Source organism: Heterodontus francisci, chromosome 32 (genome assembly GCF_036365525.1).
Source record: "Heterodontus francisci isolate sHetFra1 chromosome 32, sHetFra1.hap1, whole genome shotgun sequence".
NCBI lineage: Eukaryota > Metazoa > Chordata > Chondrichthyes > Heterodontiformes > Heterodontidae > Heterodontus > Heterodontus francisci.
Window position 1 is genome coordinate 6,166,671 of NC_090402.1, and position 18,108 is coordinate 6,184,778.

Genomic DNA, 18,108 nt, shown 5'->3' on the forward strand with positions numbered 1-18,108 from the left:
TCATTACCTGAGGTGAGAGTGATTGCCCTTGACATCAAGGCAGCATTTGACCCAGTCCGGCATCAAGGAGCCCTAGCAAAACTGAGGTCAATGGGAATCGGGGAAAACCCTCCGCTGGTTGGAGTCATACTGAGCACAAAGGAAGATGGTTGTTGGAGGTCAATCATCTGAGCTCCAGGACATCACTGCAGGAGTTCCTCCGGGTAGTGTCCTAGGCCCAACCATCTTCAGCTGCTTCATCAATGACCTTCCTTCAATCATAAGGTCAGAAGTGGGGATGTTCGCGGATGATTGCACAATGTTCAGCACCATTCGTGACTCCTCAGATACTGAAGCAGTCCATGTAGAAATGCAACAAGACCTGGACAATATCCAGGCTTGGGCTGATAAGTGGCAAGTAACATTCGCGCCACACAAGTGCCAGGCAATTACCATCTCCAACAAGAGAGAATCGAACCATCTCCCCTTGACATTCAAAGGCATTTCCATCGCTGAATTCTCCACTATCAACATTCTGGGGGCTACCATTGACCGGAAACTGAACTGGAGTAGCCACATAAATACCATGGCTACAAGAGCAGGTCGAGGCTGGGAACCCTGCCGCGAGTAACTCACCACCTGACTCCCCAAAGCCTGTCCACCATCTACAAGGCACAAGTCAGGAGTGTGATGGAATACTCTCCACTTGCCTGGATGGGTGCAGCTCCAACAACACTCAAGAAGCTCGACACCATCCAGGACAAAGCAGCCTGCTTGATTGGTACCCCATCCACAAACATTCACTCCCTCCACCACCGACGCACAGTAGCAGCAGTGTGTACCATCTACAAGATGCACTGCAGCAACGCATAAAGGCTCCTTAGACAGCATCTTCCAAACCCGCAACCTCTACCAACTAGAAGGACAAGGGCAGCAAATGCATGGGAACACCACCACCTGCAAGTTCCCCTCCAAGTCACACACCATCCTGACTTGGAACTATATCACTGTTCCTTCACTGGGACAAAATCCTGGAACTCCCTTCCTAACAGCACTGTGGATGTACCTGCACCACATGGACTGCAGCGGTTCAAGAAGGCAGCTCACCACCACCTTCTCAAGGGTAATTAGGGATGGGCAGTAAATGCTGGCCTGCCCAGTGACGCCCACATCCCATGAATGAATTTTTAAAAAATGACCTCTACCACTAGTAAGTATGTGTGTTACTCCATCAGCAAGTCAAGCAACACATGAATTCTCTCCAGTCCTGGCCACCATCACCAAGATACAACAGAGACATTCAAGAACTTTAGTTTGAGCCAGGGAAGAGCCAGTGGCTGCTTTCTCGTGTCGGAGATCTGCGTTACAAGGAAAATTCGAAGACACGTGGACTCTTCGGCCTTGAAAGGTTTGTATAGAAGTATATAAGATATTTAACAGTACGGATAAAATAAACGCTGAAAATTATTTCCAAATATGCTTCCTAAATATGGCTAGGGAACACTGACGAAGGATTATCGAGCTGAACCGTTAACTCTGTTTTTCTTTCTTCACTGGTGCTGCTAGACCTCCTGAACATTTCCAGCATTTTCAGTTTTTATACAAAGGGACACAAGGGCACATATCGGACTAATGTCTAGAAGTTCTTCTTCATACAAAGAGTGATCAACACATGAAATATCCTTCCAGAAAGAATAGAAGAGGCAAACACCCTGGCATCACTGAAGGACCAGTTGGTTGTTGCATTCAGGATGTGGAGCCTGTTGGGTATCTCTGGACAGATGAACTCAGATCGGCCAAATGACCTCTGTCACCCAGAATTATCGAGTGAAAATTAAACTCCCTGCAGCTACATTGCACATCATCCAGGATCTGAAAGGAGGGAAAAGATGTTTATGTTTCAGGTGGATCCCACACAGCAGAATTCTGATAAAAGCTATGGACTCAAACGCCAAGGGTTATATTCCGAGTAGACGTTATACAAACTAGAATTTAGAAGATTAAGGGGTGCTTTGATCAAAGTTTTCAAGATGTTAAGGGGAACTGATTGGGTATATTGGGAGAAATTATTTCCGCTGGTTGGGGACTTTAGGACGAGGGGGCAGAGTCTAAAAATTAGAGCCAGACATTTCAGGAAATTAGCGAACATTTCTACACACAAGTTTGGAACTCTCTTCCACAAATGGCAGTTGAGGCTGGATCAATTGTTAATTTAAAATTGAGATTGATAGATTTATGTTAACCAAAGGTATTAAGGGATATGGGCTAAAGGTGGGGATTTGGAGTTAGGTTACAGATCAGTCATGAGCTCATTGAGTAGCAGAACAGCCTCAAGGGGCTGAATGGCCTTCTCCTGTTCCTATGCTCCTTTCTATCTTCCTAATCATTTACAACACTCGTTTTTAAGCTTTGACTATACTTCAAACATTGCACTTGTCAACAGTGGTACCACAGGTAAAGTTTGAGTACTGTGAAGCTAACATTTTTATCTGATTGGCAGATGCAATTAGCAGCTTTACATTGCTGAATTAAGCTGTGCTATCGTGCTTTGAAAGAAACATACACAAGGACTAGCCAAGCTGTAGAGTCTGCATCCATAATTACAACAGGGATACATAGAGCCACCAACATTTGAAGTGAATTTTTTCTTGTTTCTAGTTTCTTCCTTGCCTAACAGGCAAAGGTTATTTAAATCGTTATGTGGGTGGGGAAAATCCCCGGCACCTCACTTCAAAGGAAATTCTCCACTCATGTTACACACACACACAGAGCTCACAGAGTAACCACAGAAATACAGCACCCACGCCCAAAGCACACTGCAATTAACCCTTTCACAAAGTCTGATACCAAAGCTGCAAACAGAACACTTAAACTTAACTATTTATAGCTCTGCCTTAATTTGGCTTTGTCTATTATTTTAAGATTTCCTACATTACAACAGTGACTAGACTTCAGAGGTACTTCACTGGCTGTAAAACACTTTGGGTCATCCTGAGGTCATGAAAGGTGCTATAGAAATGCAAGTTTTTCTTATTAAAGTCACTAGTTGAGCTCCCGTGGGGTTGCACACAGATTGCAAGACCCACTGCAGAGTTCCGGTGAAGTGGGTTTACAAGCAGAGTTAGAGGGCAGGAGATAACTGGATAAAATCACTGATGCAATTAATTCCCCATTTTAAACTCAGAAATTCTGTCCTTGTTTTGATATTTCCAATATAAGTTCTTATGTTCATAGTTTCAATGGCAATTGCCCATGTAAACATGCCACACTAATTACACCTTCCCACCACTGGTGGTGCTACATGGCTTCAACTGGAGAGATGGCACTTTCTTTTTTATTAATTCATGGGATGTGGGCATCGCTGGCCAGGCCAGCATCTATTTCCCACCCCCAATTGCCCTTGAGAAGGTGGTGGTGAGCTGCCATCTTGAACCGCTGCAGTCCATGTGGGGTAGGTACACCCACAGTGCTGTTAGGAAGGGAGTTCCAGGATCTTAACCCAGCGACAGTGAAGGAACGGCGATATAGTTCCAAGTCAGGATGGTGTGTGACTTGGAGGGGAACTTGCAGGTGGTGGTGTTCCCATGCATTTGCTGTCCTTGTCTTTCTAGTTGGTAGAGGTCGTGGGTTTGGAAGGTGCTGTTTAAGGAGCCTTGGTGCATTGCTGCAGTGCATCTTGTAGATGGTACACACTGCTGCCACTGTGCGTCAGTGGTGGAGGGAGTGAATGTTTGTAGATGGGGTGCCAATCAAGCGGGCTGCTTTGTCCTGGATAGCGTTGAACTTCTTGAGTGTTGTTGGAGCTGCACCCATCCAGGCAAGTGAAGAGTATTCCATCACACTCCTGACTTGTGCCTTGTAGATGGTGGACAGGCTTTGGGGAGTCAGGAGGTGAGTTACACGCCACAGAATTCCCAGCCTCTGACCTGCTCTTGTAGCCACAGTATTTATGATTACAGTGTGACCAGTTTACACAGGAAGTTTCCAGTAATACTCTGGACACAGGAATTTATAATGGAAAATGTTGACAGGGAGTGTGTGGAGATTTAAAATTTGTCATGTTTATAGATTTAACAATTTCATTCCATTTCTAAGGATATTCTAGCTCCTAATAAATCCCTTCTTGAAGGGGCAATGTGTAACAATAAAGATTATTCATATTTTAGTGATTTGTTGTTCGGACATCAGGTTTATTCACCAGCGACGTATCATTCCTAAACCATTGATTTACTGATGTCTCTCCCGACAATTGCAGAACTGTCCCGGCTCCCAGTTTTAGTCCCTCTCTCTATGACGGTCCTGACACTAAGTATCATAACCGTTCTGCTGCAGGCGCTGACTGCCCACGATGCAGAAGACAAGATCAGGAACACCAGTAAGTGCTGGGTGGAGTGGGGAGGACACCAGAGCTGTGTTAGATCCTTTCTAGACTAGACTATTCCAGTGCTCTCTTGGCTGGCATCCCATATTCTACTCTCTGAAAACGTGAAGTCATTCAAAACTCTGCTGCCCGTGTCCTAATTCACCCATCACCCGCTGTGCTCACTGACCTACATTGGCTCCTAGTCAATCGACGCCTCGAATTTAAAATTCTCACCCTTGTTTTCAAATCTCTCCATGGCCTCGTCCCCTCCCTATCTCCATAACCTCCTCCAGCCCCACAACCCTCCGAGATCTCTGCACTCCTCCAGTTCTGGCCTCTTGTGGATCCCTGATTTACTCCACCATTGACGGCCATGCCTTCAGCTGCCTGGGCACTAAGCTCTGGAATTCCTTCCCTAAACCTCTCTACCCCTCTCTCTTCCTTTAAGACACTCCTTAAAACCTACCTCTTTAACCAAACTTTTGGTCATTTGATCTAATATCTCCTTATACGGCTCGGTGGCAAATTTTGTTTAATAATGCTCCAATGAAGCTCCATGAGTCATTTTACTATGTTAAAGGTGCCATATAAATGCACATTGTTGTTGTTGTATCCTCTCCCATTGCCCAAATACATTTTCCAATAGCGAATTTGAACTAATGTTTCCTCAAAGTGGCCCAGCATCACTAAGACCAATATTAACAACTCAACTGCTGCCTTATCTGAGATCAACTAACTCAGCAGAAACCTCAAATCAAGGGGGGATGTTTCTGATCGGTATGACTCAGTATCAAACATGAGGTATATTCACAAGCTGAACCATTCTGGGAGCATGCTTCTGTAACTTCTAACAACAATCTTCCTGCTGTGAGAGAGTTGTGAGCAACAGTCAGAATTTCTGCTACTTTAAAGTGATGATGGCAAGATACTAGTATCTATTATTAAGGATGTGGTAACAGGGCACTTGGAAAATTACAATTTGATTGAGCAGAGTCAATACAGTTTTATAAAAGGGAAATGGTGTTTGACAAATCTATTAAGAATTTTTTGAGGCTGTAACTAGGAAGGTGGATAAGGGGGAAGCAGTAGATATAGTATATTTGAATTTCTTCTTTTTTTTTCTTCTTTGGCCTCCTTGTCTCAACAGACAATGGGTAAGCACCTGGAGGTGGTCAGTGGTTTGTGAAGCAGCGCCTGGAGTGGCTATAAAGGCCAATTCTAGAGTGACAGACTCTTCCACAGGTGCTGCAGATAAAATTGGTTGTCGGGGCTGTTACACAGTTGGCTCTCCCCTTGCGCCTCTGTCTTTTTTCCTGCCAACTGCTAAGTCTCTTCGACTCGCCACTCTTTAGCCCCGCCTTTATGGCTGCCCGCCAGCTCTGGCGATCACTGGCAACTGACTCCCACGACTTGTGATCAATGTCACAGGATTTCATGTCGCGTTTGCAGACGTCTTTAAAGCGGAGACATGGACGGCCGGTGGGTCTGATACCAGTGACGAGCTCGCTGTACAATGCGTCCTTGGGGATCCTGCCATCTTCCATGTGGCTCACATGGCCAAGCCATCTCAAGCGCCGCTGGCTCAGTAGAGTGTATATGCTGGGGATGTTGGCCGCCTCGAGGACTTCTGCGTTGGAGATACGGTCCTGCCACCTGATGCCAAGGATTCTCCGGAGGCAGCGAAGATGGAATGAATTGGGACATCGCTCTTGGCTGACATACGTTGTCCAGGCCTCGCTGCCCTAGAGCAAGGTACTGAGGGCACAGGCTTGATACACTCGGACTTTTGTGTTCCGTGTCAGTGCTCATTTTCCACAGTCTCTTTGAATTTTAAATTTGAACCTGAATTTTATTAATGTCAATATTAATGACTTAAGCGAAGGGACCAAGTGTAATGGATTCAAGTTGGCTGACAATACAAAGCTAGGTGGGACAGTAAGCTGTGAGGAGGATACAAAGACTCTGCAAAGGGATATTGGCTGGTTAAGTGGGTGGGTAAGAAGATGGAAGATGGAGTATAATGTGGGGAAATGAGAGATGATTCACTTAGGTAGGAAGACTGGAAAAGTAGAATATTTTTAAGTGGTGAAAGATTAGTAAATGCAGATATTCTGAGGGATTTTGGGGAGGAGGGGGGGAGACCTTGCACACGAATCACAGGAAGTTAATATGTGGCCAGAGCAAGCAATTAGCAAGGCAAATGGTATGTTTATTGCAAGCGGATTAGAGTCCAGTTGTATAGGACTATAGTGAGACTGCACCTGGACCGTGTGCAGTTGTGGTCTCTGTACCTAAGGATATTTGCCTTAGAGGGGGTGCAACCAAGGTTCACTACATTGATTCCAGGACAAGGGAATTGTCCTATGATGAGAGATTGAGTAGAATGGGCCTATACTCTGTCGAGTTTAGAAGAATAAGAGGTGATCTCCTTGAAACATAAGATTCTGAGAGGGCTGACAGGGGAGACACTGAATGGCTGATTCCCCCTGACTGGAGAGTCTAGAACACAGGATCACAGTCTTAGGACAAGGGGTCGGCCATTTAGGACCGAGATGAGGAGAAATTTCTTCACTCAGAGGGTTGTGAAGCTTTGGAATTCTCTACCCCAGAGAGCTGTGGATGCTCCATCATTGAGTATATTCAAGACTGAGATTGATAGATATTTGGGTACTGAGGGGATTAAGGGATATGGGGATAATGCAGGAAGGTGGAGTTGAGATAGAAGATCAGTCACGAGACCTGGGTGTCCTTGTACACCAGTCGCTGAAAGCAAGCATTCAGGTGCAGCAAGCGGTTAGGAAGGCGAGTGGTATGTTGGCCTTCATTGCAAGAGGATTTGAGTACAGCAGTTACACAGGGTCTTGGTGAGACCACATCTGGAGTAATGTGTGCAGTTTTGGTCTCCTTATCTGAGGAAGGATGTTCTTGCCATGGAGGGAGTGCAAAGAAGATTTACTAGGCTGATTCCCTGGGATGGCAGGATTGACGCAAGAGGAGAGATTGGGTCGACTAGGCCTATGTTCACTAGAGTTTAGAAGAATGAGAGGGGATCTCATAGAAACCTATAAAATTCTCACAGGACTAGACAGGCTAGATGCAGGGAGGATGTTCCCGATGGCTGGGGAGTCCAGAACCAGGGGTCACAGTCTCGGGATACAGGGTATGTCATTTAGAACCAAGATGAGGAGAAATTTCTTCACTCAGAGGGTGGTGAACCTGTGGAATTCTCTACCGCAGAAGGCAGTGGAGGCCAAATCATTAAATATATTCAAGAAGGAGATAGATATATTTCTTAATACCAAAGGGATCAAAGGATATGGGGAGAACGCAGGAACAGGGTACTGAATTAGACGATCAGCCATGATCTTTTTTGAATGGTGGAGCAGGCCTGAAGGGCCGAATGGCCTACTCCTGCTCCTATTTTCTATGTTTCTATGAATAGCGGAGCAGGCTCGAGGGGTCATATGTTCTGCTCCTGTTCTTGTCTTCTGATGATATCAGACTCTGTCAGATGATTGAGCATTTAAGAACTTGTTAATTCACAGCAGTTGTTTTCTAAGACGTTGACTCAATCTGATTTGTCCCAGTTTTGCCAGCATTGTTTTGATTCAGGAGTCCAAACAACTTTGGCTTGTCTCCTGAGTACTCTGTGTCCCGGCCAAAATTTATCCCTCTACTAACAACAGATTAACTGGTCATTATCACTTTACTGTCTGTGGGACCATGGACTCAAACTGACGGTCAAATCTCCTATATTACAACTGTGACAACACCTCAAATGTAATTAACTGACTATAAAACCCATTGAGTCGTCCTGAGATTGTGAAAGGTTCATTCCACAGCTGATCCCATATTCTCTGGATATTTGACGCTGCATTGACTGTGGTGGCCACCTCCTCTTCCCAACAACTTGCATTTATATAGTGCCTTGAATATAATAAAACATCTTAAGATGCTTCCAGGAGGATTATAAAGCACCGTTTGACACCGAGTCACATAAGGAGATACTAGGGCAGATGGCCAAAAGCTTGGTCAAAGAGGTAGGTTTTAGGGAGGAGAGTTTGGTTTCTGCTCTGAGAAGGTTGGTCTGCGATGTTGAAGAGGACTATCTCCCATTGCAGCACTTCACAGAATCATAGCATCATTACAGCACAGAAGGAGGCCATTCAGCCCATCATGTCTGCACTGGCTCTCTGAAAGAGCAACTCCCTCAGTTCCATTTCCCCCACCTTCTCCCCGTAACCCTGCACATTCTTCCTTTGCATAAACTGTCTAATTCCCTTTTGAATGCTTCAATTGAACCTGCCTCCACCACACTCTCAGGCAGCGCATTCCAGACCTTAACCACACTTTGTGTGAAAGGTTTTTCCTCATGTCACTTTTGCTTCTCTTACCAAATACTTTAAGTCTGTGGGAACAGTTCTTTCATCATCATCTCCAAATGTGCTGCAGAAAATGGAGGTGATTTGCACCATTCAGCTTTTACTCCGTTTGTGCCCAATAGAAATTCACTGTACAAAGCAGATAATGGTCAAGGGGCCACTATGAATATCTCATAAGACCATCCTCAGAAAGTCCCATGGCGATTGGCCCAGTATAATTTCACTGCTAGGTCCCGGCCATTTCTCTCTGTATTTATATTTCCAAAACAAATTTGTGATTGATAAGCTTTTTCTGAAAAAAATGAATCCAGTTGCTGGAAAATGCTTGAGGATCAGCGATTCAGTTTCTGTTTTCAGCTGAAAAGACTTGGAGTTTCTGCCACTGATTTTAGTGCATTTAATAAACCGCAATGGAGCAGTTTAGACATTCTGTCCAATACTAAGTTACCTGATTTTGGACGGTGGGAGTATGGTCTGCTCAACAGCTGGACAAAGGAGAGGAGAAATGTCCAAGGTTCCTGCTTTCGACTGCTTTCCAGCCAGTTCTGCTCGAAAACATTTGTATGGATATCCCCTGCCCCCCACAATCAAACATCCTGACAATACTCAATGTCTTAAGTTCACACCTAGAGTAGGAACTGCCTGTGGTTTCCCAATGTGGCCTACCCAATGTCTTGTGTAAATTCAGTAGTACGTCCTAGTTTTTAAACCAATTCCCCTTTATATAACGTCCAGTATCCTATTTGCTTTGTTGTGGCTTTTTCTATGTGACCTGCCATCTTTAAAGAATTTTTTACATTTCCTCCAGTTTAAAAGTCTTATCATTTTTTTCATTCATAGCTCTTTTCCCCAAAAATACACCATTTCCTGGGTCCTTTCAAGGACCTGGGTGTCTTTGTATATGAATCACAGAAAGTTCACATGCAGGTGCGGGAGGCAAATTGTATGTTAGCTTTAGTTACGGGGAATTAGAGTCTAAAAATAAAGAAGTCTTACTGCAATTCTGTAGGGCTTTGGTGAGATCAGACCTGCTGCACTGTGTGCAGCTTTGGTCTCCTTACCTAAAGGGAGTGCAGTGAAGGTTCACTAGACTGACTCTTGGGATGAGGGGATTGTCCCATGAGGAAAGATTGAGTTGACTAGGCCTATATTCCCTAGAGTTTAGAGACGGTCGCCCACCTCCTCCTGGAATGTGTCTTTGCAAAGTAGGTGTGGAAAGAGATGCAGTGGTTTTTGTCGAGGTTCATCCCAAGCAGCTCTGTAACACAGGAGTCTGTGCTCTACGGGCTGTTCCCAGGGACGCACACCGAGACAAACATCAACTGCTGCTGGAGGACTATCAATTTGGTGAAAGACGCCCTTTGATCTGCCCAAAACTTGCTGGTCTTCCAGCGCAAAGAGTTGTCCACCACCGAATGTTGCAGACTGGCACATTCCAAGGTCCAGGACTACGTGCTGAGGGACGCACTAAAGCTTGGGGCAGCCGCAGCAAAGGCTCAATGGGGAAAGACCACAGTGTAAGGTCCCCCCACCAAGCTGAACTGAGGGGCTGGATCCATGGGAAACCCCTCGAACTGTATCATTGATATTTTCATTTGCTGTAAATGTAGAACTGTAATTGGCATGACAATTGTGAAATGGAAGGGTTGGGAAGAAACTCATGATAGTATAGAAGGAAACTGATCTCCCTTGCAATGTTTGTATTTTTTGGTGCTGTTTGAAACTGTTTGGCAATGTAATTCTTGCAGATTTTTATGAATAAAGTATATTTTGGAAATAAAAAAAAATATTCCCTGGAGTTTAGAAAAATGACAAGTGATCACATTGAAACATATAAGATTCTTAAGGGGCTTGACTTGGTAGGTGCTGATAAAATGTTTCCCCCTGACTGGGGAATCTAGAACACGGGATCACAGTCTCAGGATAAGGGGGCGGCGCAGTAGTTAGCACCACAGTCTCACAGCTCCAGCGACCCGGGTTCAATTCTGGGTACTGCCTGTGCAGAGTTTGCAAGTTCTCCCTGTGACCGCGTGGGTTTCCGCCGGGTGCTCCAGTTTCCTCCCACGGCTAAAGGTTGGTAGGTAAATTGGCCATTATAAATTGCCCCTAGTATAGGTAGGTGGTCGGGAAATATAGGGACAGGTGGGGATGTGGTAGGAATATGGAATTAGTGTAGGATTAGTATAAATGGGTGGTTGATGGTCAGCACAGACTCGGTGGGCCGAAGGGCCTGTTTCAGTGCTATATCTCTAAATAAATAAATTTAGGACTGAGATGAGGAGAAATTTTGTTCACTCAGTGGGTATTGAATCTTTGGAATTCTCTACCCCAGAGGGCTGTGGAAGCTCCATCATTGAGTATATTCAAAACAGAAGTTGACTAGATATTTGGACAATAAGAGTATTAAGGGATTTGGGGATAGTGGGGGAAGGTGGAGTTAAGGTAGAACATTTTCTTGTTGAATGGCAGAGAGGGGTTGAAGGGGCTCCTGCAGCTCCTATTTCTTATGTTATTAGGTTCAGCTATGACGCCCTCCTAGTACTGTCTAGCCTCTCAGATGAAGAACATGCTCCCTAATTTCTCCCTCGATTCTCCTCCGATGCTGCCTCCCTGGGCCCAACACTACAGTATCCATAAGGACAGGATCTATACTGCTCACAGCAAATTTCAGGCCATGGGATGTGGATTTTATACATATATAACTGGGGAATGGTGTGACAGGTGCCTGGACAGAAAATATCACGGAGCAGGGAGCTGGGCTCCTTACCTAACACCTCTGCAAATGTACCAGGTTAGCAATCAGCTGACTCAGTAAATGACTCGAGCCTGGGGCTGTCTGCTCTGTACGGTTCATTTACTTGTCGATGAAGTCATCGAGCCTTTCTGAAATCTCTACACTCCACTTTCTGTAAACGCTCATTTTCCTTACTTTAAGATTCCATGGATCATTCCCAAGTACAGAACCAGAACCAAAGTCAATAACATTCCTGAGAGGTGCATTACTCACAATGTTGTTTTTCTTTCTCCCCATTGTGCAGAAGCCCTGAATCTTTGTCAATTTTATAGACTTTTTAAAAATCTGCCCCCTCAATTTGCTAGTCCCTCCAATTTCTCACCACCTCCATACACCCCCTAATCCTCTCAGAAAGGTACTGAGCCTTAGGGCTGAATCTTAATTGTCAAAAACAGATGAGTTGGGGTTGGGTGAGATGTTAAGACTTTAAATTAGGGCCCAATTTTAACCCACCCATTAAAATTCCAACCCGCCCATTTCTGGGGTTAATGGAGGTAGGTCAAAGGGCAGCAGCCATTCTGCTCCCAGGAGGTGGGTTGGCCAATTAAATAATTTATCAAGATCTCCTAATTTAACTGATTTGCAGCTTTAACTGTGGCCATCCAGATTTCCCAGGCCTCGGGAATCCCATCAGCTGGAGGGAGACGAGGGAGGTTTAACGTTTCTCCCAGCCCCCGCTTCAGACCATCCCCCCTCCCCCCATCACCCACCCACCCCTCTACTCCCAGGTCTGGGATCGCACCACATCCCCAAATGAGCCGAAACTCCACAGCGAGTGGGGAAACCTGAACTTCCAGCTTTCCCATTGGAAACGCCACGGCCAATCTCCACCCTCGCCCCCTACACTTCCCGCTCCTGTCAAGATTTAGCCATTAATGTGGCACGGGGCCCATGGGTGCCACCTATATTCAGTACATCACCCAAGTAGCCAGTCTTTATTTGTGAACTTAGACCGTGAGTGTCAGCAAACTATTCAACTGTGGGCAGCATCACAGCCAAGCCCGATCTTCAAATTGGAGTGCAAGTTATACAGTTCCCGATTGAGAATCAGAGCAAAGCACTCAAAAAAAAAGGAAGACTTGCATTTCTATAGCATCTTTCACAACCACCAGACTTCTCAAACGCTTTATAGCCAATGAAGTACGTTTTGAAGTGTAGTCACTGTTGTAATGTTGGAAACACGGCAGCTAAGCTTCGCACAGCAAGGTCCCAGAAACACCAATGTGATAACAACCAGATAATCTGCTTTTGTGATGTTAGTTGAGGGATAAATATTGGCCAGGACACCGGGGAGAACACCCCTGCTCGTCATTGAAATAGTACCATGGGATCTTCTACATCCATGCGAGAGGGCAGACGGGGTCTCAGTTTAACTTCTCATTCCAAAAGACAGCACAGCGTTGGAGTGTCAGCCTTGATTCAAGCATTGGAGTGGGATTTGAACCCACAACATCCTACCTCAGAGGCAAAGAGTGCCACCCACTGAGCCATAGCTGACACAAAGGAGTCCATGCAGTTAATTCACATTTTTTTTAATTGAGGAAACTAAGGCAGAGTCTCAATCCATCATACAGGATACCATCAAATTTGAAACATAGAAACAAAGAAAATTTATGGCATAGAAGGAGGCCATTTGGCCCATCCTGGTCTGTGCCGGCTGAAAAAACAGCCATCCAGCCTAATCCCACTTTCCAACTCTTGGTCTGTAGCCCAGTTGATTCAAGTGCATATCCAAGTGTTTTCCAATGTGATGAGGATTTCTGCCTCTATCACCCTTTCAGGCAGTGAGTTCCAGACCCTCTGGGTGAAAAAAAATTACTCCTCAACTCCCCTCTAATCCTTCTACCAATTACATTAGAGCTATGGCCCCTGGTTGAAAAGACCAGGTGGGATTAAAGAGATGGTGTCAGGGTGACACCAAGCTTTCTTTGTAGGAGGGAGACTGAAGGAGTTCCACAGTTTTGAATGAGTTACATTAGGAAATGGTGTGACAATTATTGATTGCAACACAGTGAAAAAACTAAGAGGGAAATCATGTGGAATGGTGTATCTGAAACAGAGTGATAATGATAAAATAGGGAAATGAGCAAGAGTGCAGAAATAGTGGTAACATGCAGAGGTGATAGAAACTTCTGCACAACAAACTTTTCATTCCATCCTTGTTCATCCAAGCAGGGTGCGTAATGCTTTATTTATGATTCATGAGAATCGTTCTAGAGATGAGGGACTTCAGTTACGTGGATAGATTGGAGAAGATGGGGCTGTTCTCCTTAGAGAGGAGAAAGTGGAGAGAAGATTTGACAGAGGTGTTCAAAATCATGAGGGGTCTGGACAGAGCAGATAGAGAGAAACTGTTCCCATTGGCGGAAGGGTTGAGAACCAGAGGAGACCGATTTAGGGTGATTGGCAAAAGAACCAGAGGTGACAGGAGGAAAAACTTTTTTACACAAGCAAGTGGTTTGGATCCGGAATGCACTGCCTGAGATTGCGGTGGAGGCAGACTCAATCGTGACTTTCAAAAGGGAATTGGATAATTACCTGAAGAGAAAAAGTTTTCAGGTCTTTGGGGAAAAAGCAGGAGGGTGGGACTAGCTGAGTTGCTCTTGCAGAGAGCTGGCACAGACACGATGGGCCAAATGGTCTCTCCTGATTCTATAATGCAGTGTGCCCAATGTGAAATGGAAGGAAATTTTACCTCGAATGTGTTGATGGATTCCATGAATAATTTAAAAATGTGAGTGACATAGGTTTTCAAGTTTCTCACGGAAATACTAAGTGTTACTGAATGCCTCCGAGAGAGATTGCTGTTCTGAAGCCTCCCAGCTGTGAGTAAGGAACTTTGATCAGATAACACTGGGGAATACCCATCTGCAGCCACAGAGACGTCTTAAATGCCAGGTGACAAAGTTTTTTCCACTTGCTGAAATGCTTTGAGTGTGATTCTGTGAACAGGGTCACAGCTACAGAACCTGAATCTACTGTAATAAAAACAAGAAAGGGTGGGAATACTCAGCAGGTCCGGCAGCGTCTGTGGAGAGAGAAGCAGAGTTAACGTTTCAGGTCAGTGACCTTTCATCAGAACCTGAATCTACTGATTCTATTTCAGGAGATATTCCACTGATCTCTGTGGGAAAAACAGCACGTGGAAACAAGTTGAGTGAGAACAGGATCCGTCTTGGTTGTGACGCCCCCGGTGATCAAATAGCCTACCTGTTCTGAGAATCCACTGCTGCCACCATATAATGAGAGGCTTTTTATGTTGTCTGATCCAACATAGATGAGATGTCGCGTTCAGTTGATTGAAGATCTCAAACAGGTTTATTAAAGCTAACTATTATATACAGTGCAGAACTAACTACTCACAGAAGCCTCTTAGTGTAGCAGTTACAGAGTGAGACTGACATGTAGTCACATGACTATATCCTGGTACTCAACTCATTAGCATACTAAGACCTTAAAGGTACATCACTCTTAAAGGCAATCACATAACATTATCGACATTCATTGGGGCAGAACTTTGACTTGCTCCCATAACAGGCACATAGTGGGTAGAATGACAGGTCCACAAGCCAATCCCGAACCCAATCTAGTACCAGGCGTCATTTAAGTATGACTAGCATGCTACATATGGCAAGTGAGCATCTCATCGATCTGTCCAGTCAGGGAGGGTGGGAAATCAGGCAGCTCTCACATGGAGTCAGCTGGCATGTCAAAGGAGGCCATTCAGTCCTTCATGTCTGTGCTGGCTCTCTGCAAGAACAACTCAGCTAGTCCCACTCCCCCGCCTGTTCCCCGTAGCCCTGCAAATTTTTTCTCTTCAGATAATTATCCAATTCCCTTTTTAAAGCCATGATTGAATCTGCGTCCACCATAATCTCAGGCAGTGCATTCCAGATCCTAACCATACGCTGTTTTTCCTCGTGTCACCTTTACTTCTTTTGCCAATCACCTTAAATCGGTCTCCTCTGGTTCTCAACCCTTCTGCCAATGGGAACGGTTTCTCTCTATCTGCTCTGTCCAGACCCCTCATGATCTTAGTTTAGTTTAGAGATACAGCACTGAAACAGGCCCTTCGGCCCACCGAGTCTGTGCCGACCATCAACCACCCATTTATACTAATCCTACACTAATCCCATATTCCTACCACATCCCCACCTGTCCCTATATTTCCCTACCACCTACCTATACTAGGGGCAATTTATAATGGCCAATTTACCTACCAACCTGCAAGTCTTTTGGCTTGTGGGAGGAAACCGGAGCACCCGGAGGAAACCCACGCAGACACAGGGAGAACTTGCAAACTCCACACAGGCAGTGCCCAGAATTGAACCCGGGTCACTGGAGCTGTGAGGCTGCGGTGCTAACCACTGCGCCACTGTGCCGCCCTTTTGATTTTGAACAATTCTATCAAATCTCCTCTCAACCTTCTCTCCTCCAAGGAGAACAGCTTCTCCAATCTATCCACGTAACTGAAATCCCTCATCCCTGTAATCATTATCACAAACCATTTCTGCACCCTCTCCAAAGCCTGGGGAATGGCTGAGGGTTGGGGAGGTGATCCTGGGGCAGATTGGCCCTTGAACACACCAGCAATGGCCTAGAGATTTCCCGTGAATCCCGGGGGGGACCCTCCTGCTTCTTCTAGTTCCCACAAAAATAAAAAACATTTCTTGAGCCTTCTCTTTGAGGAGCCATCATTCATCCCTTTAAAAAGCAAAAAGGAAGAACTTACATTTCTATAGTGCCTCTCACATCCTCGGAATGTCCCAAACCGCTTTACAGCCAATGAAGTACTTCTGAAGTGTAGTCACTGTTGCAATGTAGGAAAGGCGGCAGACAATTTGTGCACAGCAAGATCCCAAAAATAGCAATGTGATAATAATTATATAATCAGCTTGCTCTGATTAAAAAACAGAAAATGCTGGAAATACTCAGCAGGTCTGGACACATCTGTGGAGAGAGAAACAGAGTTAATATTTCAGGTCTGTGGCCTTTCCCTGGAACATTTTGTAATGTTGATTGAAGTATAAACATTGACATTGACACCAGGGACAACTCCCTGGCTCTTCTTCAAAATAGTGCAATGGGATCTTTACATCTTCCTGAAATAGCAAACGGGCCTCTGTTTAACTCTCGTCTAAAAGACTGCACGTCCAACGATGTAGCACTCCCCCTCCGACAGTGCAGCATTCTCTCAGTACTGACCCTCTGACAGTGCAGCAGTCCCTCAGTACTGACCCTCTGACAGTGCAGCACTCTCTCAGTACTGACCCTCTGACAGTGCAGCACTCCCTCAGTACAGACCCTCCGACAGTGCAGCACTCCCTCAGTACAGACCCTCCGACAGTGCAGCACTCCCTCAGTACTGACCCTCTGACAGTGCAGCACTCCCTCAGTACTGACCCTCTGACAGTGCAGCAGTCCCTCAGTACTGACCCTCCGACAGTGCTGCACTCCCTCAGTACTGTCCCTCTGACAGTGCAGCACTCCCTCAGCACTGACCCTCCGACAGTGCTGCACTCCCTCAGTACTGACCCTCCGACAGTGCTGCACTCCCTCAGTACTGACCCTCTGACAGTGCAGCAGTCCCTCAGTACTGACCCTCCGACAGTGCTGCACTCCCTCAGTACTGACCCTCCGACAGTGCAGCAGTCCCTCAGTACTGACCCTCTGACAGTGCAGCACTCTCTCAGTACTGACCCTCTGACAGTGCAGCAGTCCCTCAGTACTGACCCTCTGACAGTGCAGCACTCCCTCAGTACAGACCCTCCGACAGTGCAGCACTCCCTCAGTACAGACCCTCCGACAGTGCAGCACTCCCTCAGTACTGACCCTCTGACAGTGCAGCAGTCCCTCAGTACTGACCCTCTGACAGTGCAGCACTCTCTCAGTACTGACCCTCTGACAGTGCAGCAGTCCCTCAGTACTGACCCTCTGACAGTGCAGCACTCCCTCAGTACAGACCCTCCGACAGTGCAGCACTCCCTCAGTACAGACCCTCCGACAGTGCAGCACTCCCTCAGTACTGACCCTCTGACAGCGCAGCATTCTCTCAGTACTGACCCTCTGACAGTGCAGCAGTCCCTCAGTACTGACCCTCTGACAGTGCAGCACTCTCTCAGTACTGACCCTCTGACAGTGCAGCAGTCCCTCAGTACTGACCCTCTGACAGTGCAGCACTCCCTCAGTACAGACCCTCCGACAGTGCAGCACTCCCTCAGTACAGACCCTCCGACAGTGCAGCACTCCCTCAGTACTGACCCTCTGACAGCGCAGCACTCCCTCAGTACAGACCCTCCGACAGTGCTGCACTCCCTCAGTACTGACCCTCCGACAGTGCAGCACTCCCTCAGTACTGACCCTCTGACAGTGCAGCACTCCCTCAGTACTGACCCTCTGACAGTGCAGCGCTCCCTCAGTACTGACCCTCTGACAGTGCAGCTCTCCCTCAATACTGACCCTCCGACAGTGAAGCACTCCCTCAGTACTGACCCTCTGACAGTGCAGCACTCCCTCAGTACTGACCCTCCGACAGTGCAGTGCCACCTCAGTACTGACGCTCCGACAGTGCAGCACTCCCTCAGTACTGA

The 18,108-nt window shown here is 46.1% G+C and overlaps 1 long non-coding RNA gene across 1 annotated transcript in view; it reads right to left on the reverse strand.

Moving 5' to 3' along the window:
* The window catches only part of LOC137347576 (uncharacterized), a 33,432-nt gene extending 16,967 nt beyond the window's left edge, over positions 1-16,465 (reverse strand). The window contains exon 1 of the long non-coding RNA XR_010968978.1: positions 16,251-16,465. This is a non-coding gene — a long non-coding RNA (uncharacterized lncRNA). The remainder of the gene's footprint in view (positions 1-16,250) is intronic.
* Positions 16,466-18,108: the final 1,643 nt, after the last annotated feature.